This window comes from Rhinopithecus bieti, unplaced genomic scaffold (genome assembly GCF_001698545.2).
Source record: "Rhinopithecus bieti isolate Rb0 unplaced genomic scaffold, ASM169854v2 scaffold_13704, whole genome shotgun sequence".
Classification (NCBI taxonomy): domain Eukaryota; kingdom Metazoa; phylum Chordata; class Mammalia; order Primates; family Cercopithecidae; genus Rhinopithecus; species Rhinopithecus bieti.
The window spans coordinates 2,991,611-3,004,984 of record NW_016808231.1 but is presented as its reverse complement, the minus strand read 5'-3'; positions in this window follow the sequence as shown (position 1 = coordinate 3,004,984).

The window sequence follows — 13,374 nt, the reverse complement described above, 5'->3', positions numbered from 1 at the left end:
GGGGGTTTCATCCCCGGTCCGTTGTTTTAGGGCTTTTTTTTATCTTTTTTTTTTTTTTTTTTGAGACAGAGTCTCACTCTGTCACCCAGGCGGCAGTGCAGTGGAGCGATCTCGGCTCACTGCAATGTCCGCCCTCCGAGTTTACGCCATTCTCCTGCCTCAGCCTCCCGAGTAGCTGGGACTACAGGCGCCCGCCATCTCGCCCGGCTAGTTTTTTGTATTTTTTAGTAGAGACGGGGTTTCACCGTGTAGACCAGGATGGTCTCGATCTCCTGACCTCGTGATCCACCGGTCTCGGCTTCCCAAAGTGCTGGGATTACAGGCTTGAGCCACCGCGCCTGGCCTAGCATAAGTGTATCTTATACAATATCTGGAATATACTTATATTAATCTCTATCTGTCTAGTCACTGTTGATCTGAAACTCAGGTGTAAGTCATGGGTGTCCCATATTTAGCTGGCAACCCGACTTCCATGGCCTGTAGAGGCCCAGTGCTCTGTCTGACTCCCAGCCCATCAGCTGATGGCCTGATGTAGCCCAGTTGTCATTTCAGCATCGAGGACTTCCTTTCTACTTGCAGACTAAAAGAATCAGAAATAGATGTGGCTGCTTTAAAATGCACATCTGCATTCCCCGGGCTGCCTCTGCTCAAAGCCGAGAGTCTCCAGTCTGATTTGAAATTAAACATCACCAGGTCTTTGCTCTGGGTAGACGTGGCCTGGTGGGCTGCCATCCTCACCCAGAGGCACACCACGCCCCATCCTGGTCCTCCTCTCCCTGTGCTGATGGCATTCAGGCTTCTTCTGCCTGCAGGTAGATGGTGAATCTCCACCCTGAATCTTGGATTTTGTGTGTCAGGTTCCTGGAGAGAGGCCTGGAAGAGTGACAAGGAAATGGAGCCACTGAAATCAAGTTTAGACTTGTTAGAGGGAATCGTATTTAAAAGGCGCCTCAAACATGTTAACTGCAGCTGTTCTCAGCATCGAGAGAATGGCAATGATTTTCCTAGTAAGATGCAGGAGATCATCATATGAGAAGTAGTTAAGCAATAATTTAGCATCGTTGTTCTCTGCTAAGCTGATGCGAGCTGCCTCTGGCAGGAGGGTTTGGGGAATTTTGTTCTCTCTGTGGGAAATCACAAAGCCCTTGGATTTGATTTCCATTTAAATCCCTGTATGTTTGGTTGTCTGCCTTAGTTCCCTCATTCGTTCGTAGGCAAGCATGTATTAAGCACCTACTGCATGCCCCACACTGTGTCATTTCAGTCCCTAAGTGCGTGCTGCAAGTATTCGTTCATGTATTCACTCATTTATCCATTTTTAAACTTATTAAACGTTTTTCAAGCCAAGTGTATGTCTGGCTCTGCACTAGGTGCTGGGGATATTTAATAATAGAAAATAATGAGATCCATACTCTTCCTTCAAAGAATGGATTTCCCATTGCAGGAAACATACCTCTAAGCAAGTAATCAAAAGGCAATGGGTTAGTCCCATAATAATAACAAGGTGGCACTCCATTTATTGAACAGCTACTGTGTACCAATCGCTTTGTCCACATTACTATTTTTGTTTTTTATGTTTTAATTAATTTGTTTATTTTGAGACAGAGTCTCGCATTGTCGCCTGGGCTAGAGTGTAGTGGCGTGATCTCAGCTCACTGCAACCTCCCCCTCTCGGGTTCAAGTGATTCTCCTGCCTCAGCCTCCCGAGTAGCTGGGATTACAGGCATGTGCCAGCATGTCCAGTAAATTGTTTTTTTCTTTCTTTCTTTCTTTCTTTTTTTTTTTGCTTTAGTAGAGACAGGGGTTTCACCATATTGGCCAGGCTGGTCTTGAACTCCTGACCTTGTAATTCAACCATCTCAGCCTCCCAAAGTGCTGGGATTACAGGTGTGAGCCACTGCGCCAGGCCTATTATTTTTATTGTTATCTTTTATTATAGGTTCAGGGGTACGTGTGCAGGTTTATTATATAGGGAAATTCATGTCTCAGGGGTTTGTTTTACAGATTATTTCATCACCCAGATACTAAGCTTAGGACCCAGTAGTTACTTATTCTGATCCTCTCCCTCCTCCTACCCTTCACCCTTAAGTAGGCCCCAGTGTGTGCTGTTCCCTTTTATGTGTTCATATGTTCTCATCATTTAGCTCCTACTTATGAGGACATGAGGTATTTGGTTTTCTGTTCTTGTGTTAGTTTGCTAAGGATAATGGCCTCGAGCTCCATCCATGTTCCTACAAAGGACATGATCTCATTCTTTCTTATGGCTGGATAGTATTCCATGGATACATGGAACATTCCATGTATGTTCCACATTTTCTTTATTCTGCCATTCATGGGCATTTAGGTCGATTCCATGTCTTTGTTACTGCACGTCTATGTTCACTGCAACACTCTTCACAACAGCAAACACATGATTATTTCTAGCACATTATACCCAAGCCATTCCTTGAAGCAAGGTAGCCATTATTATTTCCATGTTGTAGATGAAAAAACAGAGGTGCTGAGAGGTAAAATAACTTGCTCCAACCTATGCAGTTAGTAAGTACAAGGACTAAGTTTAGAACCTAGGTGCATCCTTCTCTGAAGCCTGAACGCTTTCCACTCTGCCAAGTTGCTGCTGGCACCAATGGAAGAGGAACAAAGAGAAGCATGCAGCAAACTGCAACAAGCACACCTGAGTTGGGTTGTGGAGGTTGAATTTAAGAATCTTCCTATCAGAGAAGTCAGAAGAGTTTCTCTAGAGAGGAGAACATCATATCTTGAAAGAGTGAGATTATTTGGGAAACTGAGGGAGGTGAATGAGAAGCTTTGGAAGAAGCAATATGGAACCCAATTCCTGGGCTGCTTGGATGGTCTAGTGATTGTTTTGCTGGAACAAAGGGATGGCTCCTTCTGAGACTAAAGCTTAGTGTTTTGGAGTACCAGGGACTTCGCCCATCGCCTACCTTGAGGTCTTACATGTTCACAAAGGATAGTTTACCGTGAGGGTTATTATGTTTTTTTTTTTCCATCAACCTGACTTAGAAATCTCAAACTTAGAAACTCAGCCCACATATCGGAGCAAAATTGCCAGCAAGAAATGATGCATGCTGCATTTTAAAATCTGGTTGTTGTGGCTGATTATATATGCTGTTCTAAAAAGCCCTGGAATAAAGTTTCCCATCCCACAAGAGTGAAGAATGGTCCCCAAAGTGATTGGCATTACATTATTGATAAATGTGTTTGGCCACGTGAGAACAATAGCATCCGTCTTCGTCCCTGATATCTGATAAATTCACGAAGCTCCTGTATTCACCTTGGGCGTGAGTGTAAGTCTAGTGGCAAAGATTCCTTCACTAACTAGCAGCTTCAAAATGTGCTGTGTCCAAGGGAAAAAGAAAAAGGGAAATGCAAGCAGTGTGTCACTTTTGGAATATTTGTCCTGAATGAAGAAAAAAAAATACACCACTGTTCCCTTGTCTTTTCTCTGCCGTCTTAGAAATCGGATTAGTCATTATTAAACATTTTAAAGTGGAATAAAAAGAGGGAGAAGATTCCAAGGGCACATTGCGACTTTGATCTTAACAGAGCTATCATTGTCAGGAGCCGACACAAAGGCGGTTTCCTTTACACATTGAGATCCTGGTAATTAGGGCCTTGTAATGACCCATTCCAAAAAGAAACAGCTCTGTTCTTTATTTGCCGTTAAGAACACCACGAGTTTATTTGCAGAGAATTGGGTTTAATTCAATTAGCAGGAATTGTGAGGCATTCATAACACAAGGTATATTAGCCCAGCACTTGGTTTGTAATGAGAACCAAAAAGCATTTAGGGAAAGAAAAGCTAATTACCCGAGATTTTTTTTTTTTTTTTTTTTTTTCTGTAACACGGAGGGTTTAGTCCAAATTTCAGAGGCCTGTATTCCCAAATCCCTTAAGCTTTAATTAATGATTAAGCAGGGCAACAGGAGATGAAGAAGGACAGAAAAATTTTGCCATGGAGTCATTGCCAAGCGGGTATTACTCATAACCCCACCCTCAGCCAGCACTTCAAAGTTTACAAAGCATTTCCACCACCATTATCTGTTCTGAATATTCATTTCCTCCTTCTTCTGGACCAATTCCCCAGCACTGGGAATATTCCTTTCCAGCCTGTCTTGAATTTCAGATCTCAGCTTGCTTCTCCAAGAATGTCCTCATCCAGGCCAGCTGTTTGCTTCCGGAGATGCACACAGGAAATTGACGAGTGTGAACCCCTCCTCTTACCTGCACCTTGGTCCAGGTTGATGACCCGGGGCAGGTAGTTGAGCTTCTTCAAACTTCACTGTGCTTTTCTTTGGTATTCCCCATGACTGTGCTGTCCCATTTGGAAGCCAGTGCCCAATGTGGTTACTTAAATGTAAATTCATTAAAATGAAACTTAAAATCCAGTTCTCAGTAATACTGGATACATTTTTAGGGTTCAGTAGTGACACGTGACTGGTGGCGACTCTTACTGGACGGCAGAGAGAGAGCCCACTTTCAACATCCCAGAGAGGTCCGTCAGACAGCACTGGTCTATGAAATGGGGGACATCATCTATCTTTTGAGGGTAATGTGTTAAGAATTTTGTGAGAAGACAGCCTGGCGTGGTAGCTCATGCCTGTAATATCTGCACTTTGGGAGGCCCAGGCGGGCAGATCACGTGAGGTCAGGAGTTCAAGACCAGCCCGGCCAAGATGGTGAAACCCTGTCTCTACTAAAAATACAAAAATTACCCGGGCATGGAGGTGGGTGCCTGTAATCCCAGTAATCCTAACTACTGGGGAGGCTGAGGTAGGAGAATCACTTGAACCTGGGAGGCAGAGGTTGCAGTGAGCCGAGATCATGCCACTGCACTCCAACCTGGGCGACAGAGTGAGACACTGTCTTTAATTAAAAAAAAAAAAAAAAAAAAAAGTGAATTTAGTAGGCAGATGCACAGGAAGCTCGTGACTAATGGTGGAGGCCCAGTAGTAGCATCTCTGATGAAAGAAGAACGTGGAGAGAAGGAGGAAGAGAAGAGGGCATCCCCTTCTTAATGTCTATTCTTAACACAGTGGGAAAGAATAATGGGGAAAGGTGTAGGGAAAGGAAGGTAACTTCTGTTACAGCATGTTTTATGGGCTTTATTATCTCTGTGTCTCTGTGATTATTTGACAAATATTCATTGAGTGAGCCAACCATCTCATCTATTCCTCACAATCCCCCATGGAGGAAGATTTTTCTTCTCCCAACTGGGTAGATGGAGGAATGGAGGCTCAGGTGGGTGACCTGGTGTACCCATGGGTGCACAGCCAGTGAGCGCTAGAGCTGAGACCTTCCCCTGTCCCGAGGAACACCAAGACCCTACTTCTCTCCACCACACTCAGCTGTCTTCATCAACACAGACTTCCAGCTGGTTTTATTAATTTAAGGGCTGGGCGCCAGTGCTCAGGTAGCCAAGAATGCTCCACTTCATAGACTTTGCATGATGAGTGGATGTGAAGAACCACATGCGTCCCTGCAAAGGCTCCAGCAAGCCCCTCAAATGTCTGCTTCACTGGGGACTTGGGATTTCCTTCAGAGCAGCTGCGGTGAAGGACACATTTTTGCAAACAGCCCAGTCATGCACATAAACTGCATTATTAGCCTATAAATCAATTAGTGCATTTGGGCTCAGGCTGCACAGAGCTGCTCTGACAGATGGCCATTGGTCTGTCTCCATCTCCTTAGCTAGATCCCAAGAGGAAGGGAGAGAAGAAAGAGCTTCCAAGAAGGTGTTGACCCCAGTAGCTCTCTTGTAGCGGGGAATAGGGAATCCCAAAGGGGCTGTGCAAGGGCCAGGCTGTTCTCTGGAAGACATTTGAAGAATGAAATTGAATTCGGTGATTCCAGAAACTTTGTTGGAGTGAGAAATACGTGTCTCTCAGGTAGGAAACACATGAGCATTTTGGAAAAGATGCCGCAGTTGGGAGAAGTAGGGGGAAGGATACGTAGTCAGGAATGGACAGGACCTGGATTCCATTTCCAGCTTTGCATGATCTTGGGCAAGCCATGATAACTTCTTGGCCTCAGTTTCCTTATCTGAAAGAAAAGGGGGGGGGGGATCTAAAAATATGTCCTGATTGCATCAAAGGATTAAAATGATTAAAATGTGTGCACAAGATGTTACAGGAGAGAGATCTTTTTCCAGATAGATTGTAGGAGCTTAAGTGCCATTTGCCAAGAAAAATGAGGTGGACATTAGTTTTCAGGGTCTTACCTAGGCTGAGTTTTTATTAGAGGCATGTCACGGTGTTGCATTAGAACTGGAGAGCAACATGGTTATGAATTGAACAATGCTTATTCCTTCATTAGTTTGTTCTTTCTGGAGACTTTTAGTGAAGCTGTATGGCCCTCCAGAGGCTGACTGGCTTTACTTCTGATTCCAGCACCAAGCCTTCCAGTTGTGTGGCCTGGATTGGTGTTCCACAGCCTCACTCTCTTGGTCCCTGTGACAAACATTACAGCCACCTCTTAGGGTGGTCATGGAAGTCAATGAAATGAAGACTTGTAGGGTGTTTGGCCCCATGCTCAGTTCAGAATCAACACCCAGACTACATTAGTCTATTAGTATTGCTAACCGATTGTAATTGTCCAGGACTCTGGGGATACAGGAATAAATAAGGCATTGTCTGGTCTTTGAGGAGCTCTAGTGCAATGGCTCTGACACTATCTGGTGTAAACACCCCCAATAGTGATAATTTAAGCATATCCTGAGAATTATCCTGTATGGCAGATGTACCCGAATGTGTGTCCGGAGTTAGGGAATCTGAGAGATTTGTTCCTTGTCTGTGAGGAACATCTGTGCTAAGTGAAAATGGCATACAAACTGCATGCAGTTTGCAAGCAGGTTGCAGTTTTTGTGTCCAGCCTACCACCACTCAACTGTATATAAGGTGGATATCTTGTCCAGCCCACCACCATTGGACTCTATCCCCTATATGGAAACCCCTAATAAAAACCCATGTCTTGTTTTCCGGCTCTGGATTTCTGGCCTCTTGAACCTGGTGCCTTCCCCATTGACGTTAATAGGGGTTCGGCACAACATCTGGAATCAGAAAACCTTCTGAAAAATAAACACACAAATATGATTCCAGGTCAGGAACCACTAAAACTCCGTGGACTCCATGTTAAGAGACTGGCCTAGTTTGGAACTATGGGTAAAACAAAGCTCATACCCTGCACAATCATCCTAATTATAACAGACGAGTAGCAGTTGCTCTCAAAATAGGTAGGGAGGGCAAGGAAGGCTTCCTAGAGCAGGTGATGTCAGTTAAAAACAAGCGAATAAACAGCTTATTAAATAAGCGGGGTGGCATGCCTGTAATCCCAGCACTTTGGGAGGCCAAGGTGGGCGGATCACCTGAGGTCAGGAATTCGAGACCAGCCTGGCCAGCATGGTGAAACCCCATCTCTACTATAAAAATACAAAAATTAGCCAGGCGTGGTGGCAGACACCTGTAATACTAGCTACTCGGGAGGCTGAGGCAGGAGATCGCTTGAACCTGGGAGGCAGAGGTTGCAGTGAGCCGAGATCATGCCACTGCACTCCAGCCTGGGTGGCAAGGCAAGACTACATCTCAAAAAAAAAAAAAAAAAAAAGAAAAAAAGTAAGTGGGGTGAGGGCAGGGCTGGAGCTTCAGATAGAAGGACCAGAATATGCAAGACTGCGATAGTAGAAAACCCAGGTAAGAACACTAGAGTCCTTGGTCTTGTAAGAAGTGGAGGCAGAGTCCATTGGAGCCTCCTTGGGGTCAAAGATAAGGTTGCATTTAACTCATATTTCTTCTTTTTTAATTGCCTTCAAGCAAATACATTAACTCATATTACCAATTTTATTTTCTTGCATGGAAGAGGTTCTTGACTTTAAGGACGATGGAGTGCCCTGATTTTAGCTGTCATGTGGATTTGGGAAATGGCAGAAACAAGTATCACCAGGTATTGGGTCCAAACAGGAGACTTGAGGTTACTGAAATCACCGTGAGGCTCTCCTTGCTCAAGGTGTAGGAAGAGGAGGGGATATGTCTGGGGCACTGATGCCTTTGCTACAATCCTGTACTGCAGAAACTCATTCCCAGGCATCCAGTTTCTCCCAGGGGTCACATCCTAGCTGGATACCCAGTGTCCCCTCTAGGGTTCATCTCGGTGGCCATGGGCCGTCTGATTTCCATCCCACATGGTTCTCAAGGCTTGGTTTTTCTGACTCGGAGCCACCGTCCACCACTGCTGAGAGCCAGGAAATCTGGAAGTGACGACTGCTCACCGAGGCTGGTCTCCTGTTGCATGGCCCCCTCACTCCAAGGCGTCGGCTAGTGTTTGTTCTGATAATTATTTATTAGCATCTCGCCCATGCACAGCTTCCCTGCAGCTCCTGTATGATCTTGAGTGTGCAGCGTCTCTCCTCCCACGTCTTTGGAATTGTGAGTTGTGCTGTCGTTTGTTCCCAAGAAGTGAACACGGAGGCATTGTGTTCCCCTCCAAAAGCGTGTTTTCAGCTCCTCCCAGTGTAGCCCAGCAGGTCCCTGCTCCTAACTCAAAGGGAATGCTGCGTTTCAGATTTGTTTTCCTTCGCGGCTCATCTGCCTACAGATGTTTGTCCTTTGGCTTGTTTCTCTTTCTAATTAATTTTTGATTAAGTTTTGAAACACCTTCTGTCTCCACCCGTTTCAGCCACCCCAGGTGATTCTATTTACTCTGAACCCAGGGTGGGAGTCTGGGCTCTCGGAGGCTCGGCAATTCCGTGGCTGAGGGGGAAAGGAACTTCCAATTAACTGGTGAAGTGATGTTATCTGTCTTATCCAGCGGGATAAGTGGAGGGGAAGCTGTTTGACCCAAGCATGATGGGGGGAGAAAAAGTGAATGAATTAATGAGTGGAGTGAGAGAAAGGGAAAAGGTAAGATAAATGACCTTGCAAAAAGAAAATGAAGCTGATACTGTGGCACTTATTAAGAACATATGTGTACAGACACATGTCCTTTGAACCAGTAGCTCCATTCTTTGGAATTCTTCAGAGGAAGAAGAAATAAAATATTAAGCACTAGTATCCTGTGTGTCAGGAACTATGCTGGGTTCTCTAACACAGTAGCAGCAGTGGTTATCATTGCAATGGTAGTCACCATCATTGCAGTGGGAGTGGCAGTAGCAGCAGCAGAATTCATAATAACAGTAACCATGCATTATGACCACGGACAACACTGCATGTTTACTCCGAGAACTATTTTCAGTGCCTTATGTGCATGATCACATTTACTCCCTAAAGACCCCTATGTGATCCTCATTGAACAGATGAGGAGACTGAGGCTCAGAGAACTTGAGCGTTGCCTCGGTTTGCACAGAGAGTCAGTCAGTGACAGAGGTGAGTGAACCCACAAGGGTGACTCCAGAGCCTGATGTCTCATTTCCTTCACTTGCCATCTCGAAAGGGCCACAGCCCAGGTGTGAGCAGTTCACACTGGACCTTGCAGGCAGGGAGACAGGCAGCTCAGTGTGGGAGAGGTGAAGGACGGCTTTTCAAAGGCTGGGACAGCAGGTGCGCAGCCGGGCTGGAGATGGCATCGGGCGTATGGTGCTGCGTTCCAGGACGCTCGTGCATCCTCTGAGCTAAGCTGAGCTGTGGCCACCTGGAAACTTTCCTTGCTGATCCCAGCCTCCCTGTGGGAGTGCACCCCCAAACCCACTTCCCTAATTCCCAGGCCTGCTTTATTTCTCCCTTTGGTACACTGTGCTGTGGACTTACCCTCAACATCAGCCCAACAGCCTGGGTTGTGAAGCCAGACTCTACGACGGTAGTAACTCTCCTGTTATTGTGGCTGTACCTTGTGTTCCACACAGAGCAGGAAGGATATCATTGTGCATTCAGCTTGGTGTTACTGATCACGTCCTAACTGGAGACAAGATGCTCTGCCTAGCGTGCAGTGGGTGCTTTTCCTTTATCCTGCAAAGGCTGCACTGGAGGCTCCTTTCACCATCATCTTGCATTTTGTCTGAAGACCTTTCCCCAAGACCACCTCTCTCCACACCCCTCCTCCTTAATTTTCCTCTGTGTGTTTTCTGAGGCACTCTCTGCATGCCAGGGACAGCCTAAGATTTACCAGCCCTGCCAAAGAAGATGAAATGCTCAGGGGTCACTGGGCAGGACAAGGTAATAAGAAAAGCAAACGGTCAACAGCAGGCCCAGCCCACCTGAAGCAATTACCAAGTTTCTCCTCAATTTTGAGATTGCAACGGGGAGAGCAGAGATGGCTGTGGCGGGACATAAATTATGTCATCTCTGTGGTATCAAAGGTTCTGAGCATTCCTTCCTGCTGTCCTTTTCATTTTGGCTCCGTAAATACTGTGTCCTTTTAAGAAGAGTCATTGTTCATGTCCGTTCAAAGGTGATAGGAAAACCACAAGTTTAGCGTTCTGTGGGTGGGTGTCTTAAAGGAACTGTCTGTTGCTGAGTCAGTAACTGAGTAAAGGAGGGAAGATGTCTTGGCCGGGTGTAGAGAGTTACTGAACCCCAGAATATTGGCTGGAGAGCAGAGGCTCCATCATCAGACGTCTGCACCTGAATTAAAACCTCCAGCCCACCAGGTACGAGGCATATCAGTTAGGGCTGTTTCACTTCTCTGCTTTTAAAATCGGAGACAATAAGAGAATCTACATCATAGGATGTGATAAGGATCAGTAGAGATTGTATATTAAAAGTACTGAGAACAGGCCAGGCGCGGTGGCTCACGCCTGTAATCCCAGCACTTTGGGAGGCCCAGGTGGGCAGACCACGAGGTCAGAAGATCGAGACCATCCTGGTTAACACGGTGAAACCCCGTCTCTACTAAAAAATACAAAAAACTAGCCAGGTGTGGTGGCGGGCACCTGTAGTCCCAGCTACTCGGAAGGCTGAGGCAGGAGAATGGCGTGAACCTGGAAGGCGGAGCTTGCAGTGAGCCGAGATCGATCATGGCACTGTACTCCAGCCTGGGCGACAGAGCAAGACTCCTCTCAAAAAAAAAAAAAAAGTGCTGGGAACAGCCTGCAGAATGATCAGAACGATCCTTAGTAAAAGTTAACTGGGTTCACCTGCCCCTTATTATTTATAATATTGCATAGAAAGCTACCTGACCTTCCAAAGTCATGCCTTCAAGTTCATGCCTCCAAGCCTTTGCCCATGCTGTCTCCTCTGCCTCGAACGCCCTCCCTGCCCACCTTAGGTCAAGTTCTCCAGAGCTGAGATGTGGCTTTTGAAGCAATGAGGATTGCAGGCGTGACCACAGGAAGGGCCTGTCTAGAGATGAGGGAGGGAAGATGAGGCAGCAAAGATGTGGCTTAGTTGAAGTTGAGCCCCAGGCTGATGCTATGGGAGGCTCTGAATGTGGATAGCTCCATGGAGCTTGCACACCCTGAATGATGCAAAGTGCACCTTTATACCACCATCTCAGCCAGCCTTGGACTGCAGGCTGGCACCGGATGGAGGTCAATGCATAACTGCTGTGGCACCTTTGGGCAAGGCATGATTCTCCAGAAAAGGTGGCAGCTGAGAGCCCTGATCAACCAATGCTTGGTGCAGCTTGGCTAGCGGTGGAGGGGGGTAATTAATATGCTGGATTTGTAAAAGGGATTATGCAGTTGGGTGTGGTGGCTCATACCTGTAATCCCAGCACTTTGGGAGGCTGAGGCAGGAGGATAGCTTGAGCCCAGGAGTTTGAGGCTGCAGTGAGTTATGATTGAATCACTGCTCTCCAGCCTGGGTGACAGAGCAAAACTCCATCTCTAAGGGGAAAAAAAAAAAAGGATTTGGGATATGGGTGGAGGATCACCCTTCCCCTGCCAGCAGACTCCTACCCATCCTGCAAGACAATGCTCTTCTCCCCCTCCTCTAAGGCCCCGTTCTCTGTGCCTTATGCTCTGAGTCACTTCCTTCTCTCTGAATGCAGAAGACTTTCACTGCAGGTCCCTTGGTTATAACGCTCATTGCACTGTAATAGAATTGTATGTTTACAGACCAGACTAGCCCCAGGAAAAGAGACTGTGGATATTGGAGTCATCTCTTGTGTAGAGAAAGGAGGCAGCCAGTAAAGGGGTGCAAGCTGAATAGGGGCAGAGCGAGGAGGGAGTGGGCTTCTTGGGGTGAAGGTTGGAGCCTCAGCCTTGAATTTCAATGCCAGGTAGCATTTGATATCCTGGAGTTGAACAGCTCCGGGGTCTTCCAGCCAGACAACCCTCACCTCCTGAGAATGGCCAGGAGAAATTGTGGAAAGTCAGAAGAGATTGCACAGTTAGTTTTTCCAAAAGAGTGTAGAAAACAAAGCAAAGCTTGGTAAGCATGTTAGAGTCCTGCCCTGGGCACAGCCTGACCTGCCCCCATGTTCCCTGGGCTTGAGGAGCCAGATCCCGTCTCAGCCTGAGTCAGACGCAGGCCCTGCCAGGTAATCTAATCACCGGACCATCCAGCTGCACCTAAGGACACAGACCCTGCCTTGGAGATCTCTCTTGATGGTTACATGCCTTTCTTTCTGTCTGTGGCAACAAGCACCCTGTCTTTGGATAGATGATGGTTTGAATGAGCCTTCAGAAAAGAGAGCCCAATAGCTTGGCCTGGTCTAGCTTAACAGAGTTCAGGATGTGAAGTCCTGTAGGCTAGGAGGGTGTGGGGGACAGAGAGGTAGGTTGGTACCCTAGCTAAGCCTGCTGCATTTCAAATTCTGGCTTTTTTTTTTCCCCTTTGAGACAGGGTCTCCCTCTGTCACCCAGGCTGGAGTACAGTGGTTCAGTCATAGTTCACTGCAGTCTTGAGCTCCTGGCCTCAAGCAATTGTCCCCCGCCACCCGGCCTCCCAAAATGCTGAAATTGCAGGCATGTGCCACTGCACCCAGTCAAATTCTGCCTTAAAAAGTATAATTATTTTGTGTTTTAATTATCAACTAATCCCTTATTGACTATATTTGATCATATATCAGCTAAGTTTCTATTTTTAATTTTTGCCAGTTTTATTGAGGCAGACTTGACAAAGAAGAACTGTATATGTTTAAGGTTAACAATATGTTTTGATATGCACATGTATTGTGAAACACTTACCACAATCAAGCTAATGAGCATATCCGTCACCTCACATAGTTATGATTTGTGTGTGCGTGGTGAGAACACGTAAGATCAACTTCAGAAATTTCAAGTATAGAGCACAGTATTGTCCATTGTCATCACAAGACTATGCGTTAATGAGATCCTCAGAACTTACCCTGTGTAACTGAAGCTTGGTGCGTTTTGACCAGCATCTCGCTATTTCTTCTCACCTCCAGTGCCTGGCAACCATCGTTCTAGTCTCTGCTTTTGTGAGTTAAACTCTTTTAGATCCCATGTGTAAGTTGAAATCG